Genomic DNA, 14,980 nt, shown 5'->3' with positions numbered 1-14,980 from the left:
GACATTTTGGTGGCTTCCAAGTTTGGGCAATTATTAATAAAGCTGCTTTAAACATCCGTGTGCAGGTTTTTGTGTGGACATAATTTTTCGGTTCCTTTGGATAAATACCAAGGAGCATGATTGCTGGATCGTATGGTAAGAGTATGTTTAGTTTTGTAAAAAACTGCCAAACTGTCTTCCTAAGTGGCTGTACCATTCATTTTGCATTCCCACCAGCAATGAATGAGAGCTCCCACTGATTCCTGTCTTCACCAGCATTTGGTGTTTTCAGTGTTCTGGATTTTGGCCATTCTAATAAGTGTGTAATGGCAGCTACTTAGTTTTCACAATAAATATAATTCCTGCTTACTACATAAAATTTAGAAAATATGAAAAGGTGTTAAGAAGAAAATAAGAATCAACTATAATGCCAATACCCAAAGGTAATGACCATTGTAAATATTTGATGGGTATCCCTCCAGCTTTTTCTATGCCTACACACACACACACACACACATGTATTTCTAAACCAAATGTGTGATCAGATAGAGTAGCATACCTGTAGCAGATACTGTTGGTCTTCTACTCAATACACACACCCTTCTCCCTTGTTCACAGAACTTCAGTTTTGTTTTGTTTTGTTTTTAAAGGCTCTGGGTGTTGGTTTTTTTTTTAATTTATTTATTTATTTTATTTTTGGCTGCACTGGGTCTCCGCTGCTGCACCCGGGCTTTCTCTAGTTGAGGCGAGCAGGGGCCACTCCCTGCTGCGGTGCATGGGCCTCTCATTGCGGTGGCCTCCCCTGTTGCGGAGCTCCGGCTCCAGAGCGCAGGCTCCAGAGCACAGGCTCAGCAGCTGTGGTGCAGCGACTCAGCTGTTCCGCGGCATGTGGGATCTTCCCGGACCAGGACTCGAACCCACGTCCCCTGCATTGGCAGGCGAACTCCCAACCACTGCGCCACCAGGGAAGCCCCAGTTTTGTTTGTAGGTAGTGATGGAGTTGCCTTAATCTCAGAGAAGGTTCAGCCTGTCCAGGGAGAGGAATCATGACTGATCTGGGCCACTCATGCTCATCTTATCCCCCTTCTAGCTTGTATTGCTGCACTGTCTAATTTGGTTACAATTGCCCGCATGTGGCTTTTAAAATTCAAATTAATTTATTAATTTATTAAATTTTTAAAATAAAATCTAGCACGTAGTTCCTCAGCTGCACTAGCCACGTTTCAAGTCCTCAAAAGCCACACGTGACTGTGGCTACAGTATTGGACAGCACAGACATAGAACATTTCCATCACTGCAGAAGGTTTTATTGGACACAGCTGGAAGTGTGCGCGTGGCCCACTTCTGGCCAGGAAACATGGGTGGTGAGTTTGCTGCCTCACCCCGCCTGGATGGAAAGACAGAGCTTCATTGGGATGAAGCCTCTGCCCCTGCTTCTTCTCACGCAAGATGCTGGCGTAAGCGTGTGATGCCTGGAGCAGCCATCTTGCAACAAGGTGACAAGTGCAAGGACAAGAAAACAACTTGTGTGGGAGGGTGGAGAAGGATGAAAAGAGCCAAAGGCCACTTTTTTTTTTCTTTTTTTAAAAAATTGTGGTTAAAATATACATAACATAAAATTTACCATCTTAACCCTTTTAAGTATACAGTTCAGTAGTGTTAAGTACATTCATGTTATTGTGCAGCCAGTCTACAGAACACTTCATCTTGCGAAACTGAAACTCTGTGCCCATCAAACAACTCCCCATTCTCCCCTCTCACCAGCCCCTGACAACCACCATTCTATGATTTTTGACTACTTTATGTAAGTGGAATCATACAGTACTTATCTTTTTGCACTGGCTTACTTCACTTAGCATAATGTTCTCAAGGTTCATCCGTGTTGTAGCATGTATCAGAATTTCCTTCCTTTTTAAGGCTAAATAATATTATTATATTATATGTTATTTATTTATTTATTTATTTACTATTTTTGGCTGCGTTGGGTCTTTGTTGCCACGCGTGGGCTTTCTCTAGTTGTGGTGAGTGGGGGCTACTCTTCCTTGCATTACGTGGGCTTCTCATTGTGGTGGCTTCTCTTGTTGCGGAGCACGGGCTCTAGGCGTGGGCATCAGTGGTTGTGGCACGTGGGCTCAGTAGTTGTGGCGGACGGGCTTAGTCGCTCCGTGGCATGTGGGATCTTCCTGGACCAGGGCTCACACATGTGTCCCCTGCATTGGCAGGCGGACTCCCAACCACTGCGCCACCAGGGAAGCCCCTCTATTGTATGTTTATACTGTATTTTGTTTATCCATTCATCCATCCATGGACACCTGGGGTGCTTCCACCTTTTGGCTATCATGAATAATGCTGCTATGTACGTGGGTGTACAAATACCTCTTTGTGACCCTGCTTTCAGTTCTTTTGGGTAAGTATCCAAAAGTGAAATTGCTGGATCATATGTTAATTCTATTTTTAATTTTTTGAGGAACCCAATACTGTTTTCCAGAAAGGCTGCACAATTTTACATTTCCACCAACAATGCATAAGGATTCTAATTTCTCCACATCTTGACCAACACTTGTTATATTCTTTGATTTGTGGTCTTGATTTGCATTTCACTAATGATTAATGACACTGAGCATCTTTTCATGTGTCTGTTGGTCATTCGTATACCTCCTTTGAGGAAATGTCTATTCAAGTCCTTTGCCCGATTTTAAAAATATATATATTATTATTTTTTTATTATTATTTATTTTTTACTATGTTGGGTCTTCATTGCTGCGTGCAGGCTTTCTCTAGGTGTGGTGAGCAGGGGCTACTCTTCATTTTGGTGTGCGGGCTTCTCATTGCAGTGGCTTCTCTTGTTGCAGAGCACAGGCTCTAGGCACATGGACTTCAGTAGTTGCAGCACGTGGGCTCAGTAGTTGCGGCACATGGGCTCCAGAGTTAAGGCTCAGTAGTAGAGCGCATGGGCTTAGTTGCTCTGTGGCAATGGGATCTTCCCAGACCAGGGATTGAACCTGTGTACCCTGCATTGGCAGGCGGATTCTTAACCACTGTGCCACCAGGGAAGTCCCTGCCCAATTTTTAATTGGGTTATTTGTCTTTTATTGTTGAGTTGTAGGAGTTCTTTATATGTTCTGGACATTAACCCCTTATCAGATATATGACTTGCAAATATTTTCTGTAAGTTTTCTTTTTCGTTCTGTTGATTGCCTAAGAGACTGTTTCTTGATGACCACCATGGAGCATTAAAAGTTTTCCTAATGTATATAGATATTCTACTTTTCCCCTCATTATATTTTCTGGAGCATTCCCACATATCATTCGATGCTCTTCAAAAAACATTTTCAATGGCAACATAATATTCCCTCTTATTGACATATCTTAGTTTATCTATCCATTCCCCTAATGTTGGATATAATAGTCCCCTGTTGTAAGTGAAGCTGGGATGAACATCTTTAGGAGCATCTCTCATTATTTTCTCGGAATTGATTCCTAGAAGTGGTATGGGCTGACTCACATGGCTCTTAGTCATCATGTTAATTTTCCTTACAGTTTGTGCCAATTTCATCCCATCAGCAGTGGGATGAAAGTGCTCTTCTCTCCTTTCTTGCCAACACTGAGTATTATGCTTTAAAAATCTGCCAATTTGAAAGGTGAATGGTGATAATATATGTTTTTAAATACATGTGTTGTGTGCTGCCATGTGCCAGCCACTGTGCTAAACACAGAGGACAGATACAAGACAAAACCCCATCCTGGGACGTCGATTCTAGTACTGGTTCTGTCATCAGGCTTCTACGACCTCCTTCTGGCTCTGAGATTTTAATCATCATTGTTGTTTCTTCATCCCCCACCATTTACGGTGCTTTACAGTTGGGAAAGCAGTTTCCCACCCATTCTCTGGGGGAATTCTCACAGCAACCCTGCAGGAGGCAAGTAGGGAAATGAGATCCAGAAAACTGAACTAGGTTCACTGAGGTTGTCCAGCCAGTTAAGTGCCTGAGGAGGAAGCAATTAGCAGCCAACGTCTGTCTGGCTTTCTTCAGAAAACATCAAGATGTGAATTTAGAAGGCACTAGCTTGGTTCTTGGCCCTTAGAGCCTCTCTCAGATCCCAGCATCTCATCCATACTGAACCTGGGCACTCAGCCAAGCGAGGACCATCAAGTGTGTCTCAGATGCTTGGCCTCAGTCCAAACCCAGCATCTCGTTTCTTCCTGAAACGGGCTCTGGGATGCCACCTCCTTGCATTGTAATAAATCATTCACTTTGCAGTCTCTCTTTTTTTTTTTCCACTGAGATATACTTAACATAACATTATATGAATTTCAGATGTGCAATGTAATGATTCTATATTTATATATATTACAAAATGATCACCACAATAAGTCCAGTTAACATCTGTCACCATGTATAGTTACAAAATTTTTTATCTTGTCATGAGTACTTTCAAGATCCACTCTCCTAGCCACTTTCCAATATGCAACACAGAATTAGTAACTATAGTCGCCATGCTCTACATTACATCACCATGACTTATTCATTTTATAATTCGAAATTTGTACCATTTAACTCCCTTCACCCATTTCATCCACCTCCCCACCCCCTGCCTCAGGCAGCCACCAATCCTTGCTCTATATCCAGAGCTTGGTTCTTGTTTTGTTTTGCTGTTTGTTTGTTTGTTTTAGAATCCACATATAAGTGAGGTTATATGGTATTTGTCTTTTTCTGTCTGACTCATTTCACTTACCTTTGCTGTCTTTTTACACGACCCCTTTCCAAGCCTCTTCCCCAATAGGTATTAAATTTCCAAGCCCAAACTCTCCTAAACAGTAGGACTCTTTACACTGCAACTATTGTTTTCCTGGAGGACACCATGGTCCTCACCCAATAAAAGAGGGAAAGAGATTCACCATTTTTGGAGCACCTACTAAGTGCCAAGCACTGTCCCACTCTATATCTCCATTAATCCTCACAATAAACCTGAGCAGTAGCATTAATAGCCCCATTTCGCAGATGAGGAAACTGAGTCCCAGAGAGATAATGTGACTTGCACTGGGTCACTCAGCTATCTGGTGAGGGGCGGAGCTGGGATGCAAACCCAAAATCATCTGGGCCCCACAGTCATGCTTGTCATTTTTCATATCCCAGAGCTGTGCTGTCCAATACGGTAGCCACTAGCCACTCGTGGCCATGTAAACTTAAATGAATTCAAATTGAATAAACAAAATTCAATTCCTTGGTAGTACCAGCCACATCTCAAGTGCTCAATAGCCCTACATGGCTGATGGCTACTGTATTGGACACCATCAAATATAGAATATTTCCATCACTGTGGAAAGATCTGTTGGATAGCGCTGCTCTAGAATGTCAGAGAAGAAAGGAAATTTGGTGATTTTACTCTTGCATGGGGAGCCAGCCATCTGCCGTTTGTCAACCCTGTAGGGAGTCCATCGGAAGTTATCTTCCCTGGGTGAGATCAAAATAAAATTATCCATGGGTTTCTGGGCTGCGTTTTGTCTTTCTCCTGGTTTGGGAGGAGACTGCAAGCTGGCTCCACTCTGTCCCACCCATGATAGGTGCCAGCAGATTCCTTTCCTCACTCCCCTTCTGCCCCAAACCCCCAGGTATCCAGTGCTCTCCTCTGTCACGGGGTATTCACGATGCTTCTGGCCATTAAAATGGATGCCCTCACAGGATAAGTCAGATGGGGACTGAGCAAAATTTCATGACACAGTGGGCTTCATTCCAGCTGGGTGGCCACTGGGTGACATGGTTGCTGCTGAGGAGAGGTGTCCTCACTGAGTGACAATGAGGAGGAGGAGGATGGATGGAGCTCCTTGGCAAATGGATGTCTGGTTATAATGGGATTTTTTTTCTTGCCTAACAACAGAACCCCTTTTTCTTACGTTCAAGGAATTCTCACTTTGTAAATGAAGGCAGGGTCTTCTCCCACCATAGAGGCCAAAAAGCCAGGTGTTTGCCTTTATAGCTTCCAATGCAGGTATGAGATGGACATGTGAGTCAGACTCGACCAATCAGAGCTTGGGTTACAAAGAAGCTGGAACTGCAGGGAATCCTCATGGGGAGGGTGGGTGAGAATGATGCTGAGACAGTGCTCATGGCCAGATGTCTGTGGTGAAAACTGGGCATCCGATGTCCTCACCAGACTAGCTCAGTAGTACGTGGTCTCACGTGACCTGGTCTTGTCATTCCTGGTCACTTCTAGAAATTTCCTGATGATTTTTGAACTTCTCATTTAGTAAATTGTTTCTGCTATCATCAGCCAGAGTTGGTTACTGTTGCTTATAATGAACCGACACAATGGCGCTCACTGGAATTAGATCAGATCGTTTCTAGGCTGGAGTTTGCTCTGGGGGAAGGGGTCTCTGCTGTGGTTCACATGATCTCTCCATATCAGGACCCCTTGTCCCAGCCCCACTGGCCTCTTTCCCCGCTGTTGCATTCTCACCATATCTCTTCTCACTCAAATTAGCAAATCTCCAGAATTGGAGTTTGGAAGCCCTGCTCTGACTTGTCGAGACTTCCTCCATGTCCTGAGTCCCCTCTCCAGGATTTTGGAACTCAGAAAGTCCTTTCCCTATCTTTCTCCTGAAACAACTCTTCCTTGAGAAATAAATGTTTCAATGTCTAAGTTGGGTGGAAAATGGAAACATACTGGTAATATATCGAAGTGTTACCCTCCCATACTAGGGTGACCAACCATCCTGGTTTGCCCAGCTAAGGTTTTCTTGGGAGATGGAACTTCTGACTGATTCGAAAACAGGGAAAGTTCTGTGCAAACAAGGATGAATTGATCGCCCTACACTTCTACTAAATCTACACTACTAATACTAATCTACACAGTTTTATACAGCTTACTAAGGACAGAATCAAGACCAGACTCTCATCAACAGTGCCTTATAAAAGTTTTTTTCTTCCTGATAAGTGAAAAAAATTTCAACGTTATTTCAATTTTCGTTTCCTTTAATATGAGTGAGTAGAGCATCTTTTCATATGTTTAAAAGCCATGTTTTCTATACCCTTTATCTGAACTAGCTGTTTATACCCCTTTATGTACCTGTTTTTTAAAATTTAAAGTAATAAAGACATCTAGTTAAACATGGTGTATTGATTGGCCTGGAATACATGACATGTATTTATTTTTTTCTCCTTGAATCCTGCTTATATGACAGTAAGAAATAAAAAATGTATCAGCCCATAATGTGGATAGAACAGGAGGGAGACATTAGCAGTGCAGAGATTTCCGCAAACTTTTGGCAGACAGAGACAGATGGGTAAGTAGTAACTGACTTAACAGGAGAAGGAAGTTTTGACCAATGTCTGCAGAGAGGAATACTGATGACTGAAAGGTGAGCCCAGAATCCTTCCATAGAAGAAATGGATGCTAAGGTTGAGGAAATCTCCCAGAGAGTAGAACAAAAAAGCCGAAAAGAGGGAAAATAAGAGAAAAACAATGAGAAAATTAGAAGCTCAGTCCATTAAATACAACTTCTAAGAGAAGTTCAAGACAGAAGGATTTGTTGATCATTTAGAAAAAAAAATAAGAATAGCTACAAAGAAAACTAAGGAAAATGGAAAAAAAAATCGAGGTAATTATCAATCTCAAAAAATACCAAAAGGTGTGGAAGAAATAAAACATAAACACACATTATTTGGTTCAGTAGAAACAGAATTTGTAGTTATTATAGGGTAAACATGATTCATTGACTTAACTATATTGAATAATGCTGAGTAGGAAAGTAGGGTGGGTTAACAGGTGAAGGGAAGTAAATGAGGACCCAAGGGATGATTCAAAGTCAGGTATCTTAGTTGGGGCCAGCTAACTGCTGTAACAAAAAGCCTCCTCGTCTCAATAGCAAAGTCCAATAAAAGTTTATTTTCTTGTCCAGTTTGGACAGCTGTCCTCTAAGGGGTGTCTCATTGATCCAGATTCCTTCCATCTTGCAACTCAGCCATCTCCTAGGGCCTTGGAGTCCTTCACTTCAAGGCAAAGTCCTTTAAAGTCCTTCACATTAAAGCAGAGACAGTATGAACAATTATATGAGAAGTTTTTATGGGCTAGGCCTGAGAATGGCACATATTCAGAACTTGGTCTGAACCACAGGTTAAGGCTGGGAAATGTAGTCTAGTTGTGTGTTCAGGAGCCAGAAAAAAAAATGTGGGGTAGTAAGTAGCAATATCTACCACACTAGGCAAAAGTAGGGGCTGGGGGGTGGGGAAGAGCATCCCAGGTATTCACTCATTCATTCAACACATATTTATTGAGCACCTACTATGGACCAAGCGTGGCAGATGTAACTATGAATAAAGGGATCCTGCTCTCAGGAGCTTCTGCATAGTGGGTAACTGCAGGTCAAGTTCTTGGGGGGAGCGGGTATGGAACCTGGCCTTCCAGGCTAATGGGGGTGGAACAGAGTTTTATTGATTTTGTAGAAAGTAGTAAGGGCTTTGGGTTTGACTTTAAAAGCAGTGGGAGTCCATTAAATGGTGTTAAGCAGAAAGTGACACGATCTGTTTTATGTTTTAAAATGATCATTTTGGCCACCTTGTGGAAAATAGATTGGCAGGTCAGGGCTGGACAAAAGAGTAGAAGCAGAGCCCAGAGATGGCAGGCAGGCTAGAGATGAGGGGGACTCCGCCTGGCCTGATGTGGTGGCCCTGGAGATGAAGAAAGGTGGATAGGAGAAATATTTGAGGAGTACTCTAAGGGACATGGTGACTGATTGGATGTGGGGGCCGGGGGCGGGGAGTGAAAGAGAGGGAAGGGGCAGGAATGATTCCTAAATTTTTGGTTGAGTGACCGAGTGGGCCCTAAATGGGAGCTATCTCAATAGCAATTTGAGATGTGAAAGCGCTTTAGGGAAGGTCAAATAGCGCAACTAAGCCAGTGCGTTCCATTTTACAGATGGGGAAACTGAGGGACGAGATACTAGCAGGTGGTTGTCAGGCCATGTCGCGCTCGTCTCATAACCCCTTAGATGGGTGAAAGAACAGAAGGCTGTTGGATACCTACTAAGAGTCAATACCTGGCCCGGCCCCTCCCCGCCTGGCTCTCCCGGCTCTCCATGTCCGCCGCTCGTGTCTCAATAAAGTTATTGAAATTGACACTGGTTGCTAAGGAAGTAGGTCGCCGAGCCGGGTTGCTAAGGAAGTGAGCGGCCTCGGTCTCTCCCCATCCGGGGCAGCGAGGAATGGCTGAGCCCACGGTTCGCAGCCGCCCCCGCCGCCGCTGCCGCCGCCGCCAGCTTTCGGCTCGGGCTGCAGGTGAGTCGGCGACGATGCGAACGACCGCCGGGCAGGGCAGATCCTTCCGCCGCCTGGGATCTTCCCGAAGGCCCGGGGCAGCACCACCGACTGGCTTTGCTGCTCCGGGAGCGGGAGCATCTTCTGCCCTGCCTCCTGGGCATCTTCAGGCAGTCCGGGCGACCTCGCTCCTCCTCCCCCGGGCGGGGGTGCGGCCCGACCCCCAGACCCGGCCGCGAGGGCTCAGAGTCTGGGACCCAGCTCAGGAGGGAGGCGGGGAAGCGAAAGCTTGGGGTCCAAACCTCGGCGCTGCCCCTGGCTCGCTGTGTGACCTTGGACAAGTCCCTTCCCCTCTTGGCTTCAGTTGACCTGTTTGCCCAATGGGGTCCTAACACTTGCTGCTCAGAGTGGTTAAGATTATGAGGCGTGTATGTTGAAAGTGCCCTAAATGGGGAGGAGAAGGACCGAGAGTCCAACTTTAAGTCCGAGTGTCTGAATTTGAGACTGTGCATCTCCACTTAGTAACTGTGTGGCCTTGGGCAAGTTAATCTCCTTGAGCCTTCTTTTCTTTATCTGTAAAATGCGTTAATGAACCACTGTGGGAATCCAGTAAGATGGGTATGTCAAGTAGCTTGGCACATAGTAAGTGCTCAACAAGCTATTATGAGGCATGAGGGGTGGTTTGGGTAAGGCTTCCTGGAGGGGTTGACTTTGAGACAGGTAGGATTTAGGTGTGTAGTTCACCAGCTCATATGGATATTCCTCCCCCTGTTGACATCCCCCCCACCCTCAGTTTTACTTCTCCATTCTGCTCAGAGAAAGGGAGGTGGTGTGGACTTCTGCAAAGTAGTCCTGGTGGGGGAAACCCTGGGGTCAAGTCCTCGTAGTTGTTTGAGGTTATGGTTTTATTTTCTACTTAGGCCTTGTTGACCCTTCCAGAAGACAAAGATGTCTTCATATCTTTATGTCTTTTGAGAAGTGCTTGAAACAGTAATAGCTATTTACAAGTCTGGTTGGCCCTTGAACAACGCAGGTTTGAACTGTGTGGATGTGGATTTTTTTTCAATGAAGGTATGTACTTCACCTTTATATATAAGGGACTTGAGCATCCGTGGATTTTGGTATCCAAAGGGACTCCTGAAATCCCCTACAAATACTGAGGGTCAACTGTATATGATTAAGAAGCACTTTTCAGGTATATTATCTCATTTAATCTTCACATAGACTTTGCCAGGTAGGTGGTGATGTCATCCCCATTTCGAAGATGAGGAAACTGAGGCTAAGAAAAGTGAATGACTTGCCTAAGAATTTTATACCTATTAAGTGATGGAGCTGGACACATTGCCAGGTAAATCCTGTATTTTCTTCCCTATACCCTGATATCTCTGATTTCTCAGCAGTAGCTGTTACAAAGCCACAGGGTCTTCTTTTGTTCCTTCTGACTGCTTTGGCTAGAGGCTTTTCTTCCACTGGCAAGGAAACAAGATCTTACATAAAGCTCCATTTAAATAGATACCATCCAAAGTGTGGACCTCAAAACAAAGTTGGAATGTTTAAGAGGGGCTTTTCTGTCCCCATGCCCCCTCCTCTTTAAAGTGAGAGGAGTAGGCTGGTAGGCCCTTTCGGTGCTATTGTACAATTCTGATTGCATGCTAGTGGTTTAAAAGCATGGAATCAGGCTGCCTGGGTTCAAATCTTGACTGCCACTTCCAAGCTGCATGCCACTGAGCAATTTACTTTACCTCTTTGTGCTATAGTTTCATCATTTGTAAAAGGGAGCTAATAATAGTATCCACTATATATGGCTGTTATGAGGATTTATTTGCACCTAATACATGTAAAGTGCCTGGCATGTTTGGTAAACATTAACTATTGTTATTTGGGCTTAACATAGCACCTGTATTATACTTTATATTCTATTTATGGTTGGTGAATGAATACATTAAAGCATGTGCTGACGATACCAGGTCTGTCAACCTCACAGGGTCATTGCATGCATAAAACAGTAGCTGTCATAGTATTATATAAATGCCAGTATTACAGGGTTGCCCCAGGAACCTGTAATCCCATGCCAGAATGGGTTGCAAAGAAAAATGAAAACTGATGATAGGTTGCCAGGTTTGGTAGTCCGACCCCCAGTTCAGTAAATGTTTACTAAATCCCTTTATGCCAAGCACAGTGGAGCATGTGGAGATCAGCCCCAACTCCACATTCTTCAAGGACCTCAGAGCTTAATTTGCATATTACTAACATTTGAAATGAATTTGATGTCTTTAAATGAATCCATATCTTGTGTTTGCCCCTCCTCAGAGTAAAGCTTCGGATTCACATCTCTTGTGTCCTTACGCTTCTGTTGGGTGCCTGGGCTAGAAGCCTTGGCTTGCTCTCTAAGCCCTTTTATCCACTGATTTATGGATCCCTGAGAAAGCGCCTTCTTTTGTGCTGGCTAATAATACAGTGCTCTCTTTATGGTGCCTAATGGTTTACAAAAATGCTTAAACGTGTCTTCACTCAGTCTATCGGTAACCCTGCAAGGAAGGGAAGGTGCAGATTGAGATTCCCATTTTACAGTCAAGGGACCTGAGGTAAGAGAAGCCAGGCTGCTAGTAGGTGGCCCATTTCACACTGGCCTCCAGGCGTTCTGACTCCAAGTTCAGTGCTCTTACCTCTATTGCCTCAGTTTCATTCATTCAGCATTTGCTGAACACCTGGTGTGTGTCAGGCCCACTTCTAGCCTGGGGATGTGATGGTAGAGAGGTAGGTGAGGTCCTTGCTCTCATGCAGCTTCCATTCTAGTGGCAGCAGCAGAAAAATAGACCAATAAATGAACAAGGTCACTTGGATGGAAATAAGTACTGTGCAAACAATAAAACAGTGATGTCATGGAGAGTGACTTCTCCATGGGGATGCTGGCAATTGATTGGGTGGTCTGAGAAGGCCACTCTGAGGGGGTGACATTTTTGCTGAGACTTGCTGCCAGAAAGGGGCCAAACATTTGAGAATATGGCAGAAGGAACAGCAAAGGTAAAGGCTGTGAGGTGGGAATAAGCTTGGTAAGTTCTGGGAACTGAAAGAAGGCTCAGAGCAGCTGGAGCAGGTGGGCTGGGGTGGGGGGAGGGGAGAATGGTGAGATGGCCAAGGCGGGGCTGGGCTGGGAGTGAGGCCTCAGGTCATCTAGGGCCTGTGGGCTAGAGTGAGGAGGTGGGACTTCATTCCAAAAGCAATGGGAAGGCACTGAAGGCTTTAAGAAGGGGAGTGATGTGATCTGTTTTTTGTTTTTTAAAAAAAATCACTTTGGCCCCTGTGGCCAGTGAATTTTAAGGGTGTAAGAATGGCAGCCAGGAGAGTAGTTAGGAGGCCGGGTGAGAGGTGATGGTGGCTTTCTAGGGTGGTGACAGTGGAGATGGTACAAGAGGATGGATTGGGGATGTGTCATGGAGGTGAAACCAGCAGGATGGTGGTTGAGGGGAAGAGCTAGAGGAATCAGAGATGACTCTTGGGTTTTTGGCCTGAGCAATTAGGTAGGTGTTGGTGGTGCCATCTGCCTCTAAAATGATGAGAGAACTTTTTGGTAAGGTGCCCTGTGTGGAAGAATTAGCTCTGGTTCCCGGTGAACCCTTGGAGGAGAGGCACAAGGTGTAAACATCATACTTATAGCCTCTGGGGAGGAGATCCCTGCTTATACTGCAGGAAGATAGCCAGGTACATCTTTTTGAAGCCTCCACCTTGGACATCCGGAAGCCCTGCTTTTCTCGAAGTCTGGCTCTTTGCCAGCTTGTGGAGTGGCAGGTGTGGGCTTTGCCAGGGCAGTGCCCATCTGTCTCATGCTGTTGGCATTGCTGTCCTGACTTGAGATCTTGGCTGATGAAGGCTGGGAGGAGGCTGGCCATCTCTGTGAGAGAGAATGGAATCACTCTTGAAGCTTAGTGCCTCAAATGGCCACACTCTCCCTGCCAAAGTGGTTCTTTCTTGGCCATCGAATGACATTTCTAAAGTTTCAGAGCTTTTCATTTGGGAATCCCTGGAGAAGCTGTTGTGTTCTTGCTAGAATTCTAGCAAGGGAATTCGAGCCTTCTTTTAACGTATGCTAATAATTGCCCCTGTAAATTTAGGTTTCACAATGTTGTAAATTCAACATCGCGAATCGTAAGACTGATAGTCCTACCACCTCTGCTTGTGTAGCTTTCTTTGCAGTTTAGAATGCTCTTTCCTGTGCATTCTCGTGTACTAATGTTCAGTCAGTTGAGATCACATGGCATATGTATTATCCCCAGTTTACAGATGAAGCATTTAGCTACTGAGGGGTCATTCATTTAGGTCAGTAATATGAAGCACCCGATAGGTGCTGGGTTCGGTAGATCCTTGCCACTCAAAGTGTGTTCTGCATGACTGAGGCACCCATGTGCCCTGAGAGCTTGTTAGAAATGCAGAGTCTAAGTCTAGATATAATAAGCCAGTCTGCATTTTACCAAGACCCCCGGGTGTTTCCTGAGTACATTAAAGCTTGAGATGTACTCCTTTGGTAATAAGTAGCAAAACTAGGACTTGCCAAAAATAATGATAATAAAAGTAGAGGCTTACCTTTTTTTTCACTGTGCTTCACAAGTACTGCATTTTGTTTACAATTTGAAGGTTTATGGCAACCCTGTGTTGTCAGATGATGCATTTTTTAGCAATAAAGTATTTTTTAATTAGTGTACATTAATTAATGTACATTGTTTCTTTAAACATAATACTCTTGCACACTCAGTAGACTACAGTATAGTGTAAACATTACTTATATATGCGCTGGGAAACCAAAAAATTTGTGTGACCTGCTTTATTGCAAGATTTGCTTTATTATGGTGGTCTGGAACCAAACCTGCAGTATCTCCGAGGTCTACCTGTAATAGGAATAGCTAACATTTATTGAACCAAGTGCTGTTTTCAGCACTTTACACATGTTGTCTCATTTAGTCCTCACAGCAACCCTGTAACATGAGGACTGTTATGAATCCCATTTTCCAGAAGAGGAAAGTAGAGGCACAGAAAAGTCAAATAACTTACCCAGGTCTGCTGATTCCAAGTCCATTGCTCTTCCTACCACTCACTTGTTCATCTGTTTTTCAGGTGGGCAGTACATCCCTGACATCTTGTCAAAAGCCTTTCTTTCTCTTCTGTATCTGGGTAACTAACTTTAAAGGCCGATGAAAGAAACTGACTTCATAGAATGTTTGAAGAAATCAGGGGAAAAACCCTTGAGGTATTTTAACATAACTATGGGTGTCAACTACTTCACTGATAGGCAACAAACAGATAATCTGATTTGTGAGATAGGCTACCTCTCATCCTTCTTAGCTCTAACTCAGGGCTGAAACATGAAACAGGTAGGAACTGAGAGCTTGTGTTCTGAGTCATTCGGCCCTGAACTGTTTCTTGATTCTGGTGATTAACATCTGCACCGGTGAGGAGAGGGTGGCTAAAGCCCTATGCCACCTGCTGACTAATTGCAAAAGATTCAGTTTTTTTTTTTTTTCTTTCCTTAATGTGATGTTTTTATTGAAGGATAAGATACAGGCAGAAAAATTAGACGATTGTAACTGTATAGTTTGTTGAATTTTCATAAAATGAACTCACCCATGATACCACCACCCAGATCAAGATATAGAACATTACCAGCACTCCAGAAGCCTTCCTCACCTCCCTCCAGAAGGGTGACCACTACCCTACCTTCTGTCACCAAAGAATATTTTTACCCATTTTTTTAT

At 44.1% G+C, this 14,980-nt stretch overlaps 1 protein-coding gene across 3 annotated transcripts in view; it reads left to right on the top strand.

Moving 5' to 3' along the window:
* Window positions 1–9,167: 9,167 nt before the first annotated feature.
* Window positions 9,168–14,980, top strand: part of KIF3B (kinesin family member 3B) — a 37,464-nt gene continuing 31,651 nt past the window's right edge. Inside the window, exons 1-3 of one of the 3 annotated variants that reach the window (XM_068565712.1) lie at window positions 9,168–9,254; window positions 10,154–10,304; window positions 10,458–10,581. The gene's annotated coding sequence lies outside the window, so the exon portion shown is untranslated. The remainder of the gene's footprint in view (window positions 9,255–10,153; window positions 10,305–10,457; window positions 10,582–14,980) is intronic. The other 2 variants (XM_068565714.1, XM_068565713.1) reach the window with 2 other exon arrangements.

The sequence above is a fragment of the Eschrichtius robustus genome, chromosome 16 (genome assembly GCF_028021215.1).
Source record: "Eschrichtius robustus isolate mEscRob2 chromosome 16, mEscRob2.pri, whole genome shotgun sequence".
Lineage (NCBI taxonomy): Eukaryota > Metazoa > Chordata > Mammalia > Artiodactyla > Eschrichtiidae > Eschrichtius > Eschrichtius robustus.
Note: the sequence above shows the minus strand (reverse complement) of the source record. Positions and strands in the feature narration are given on the sequence as shown.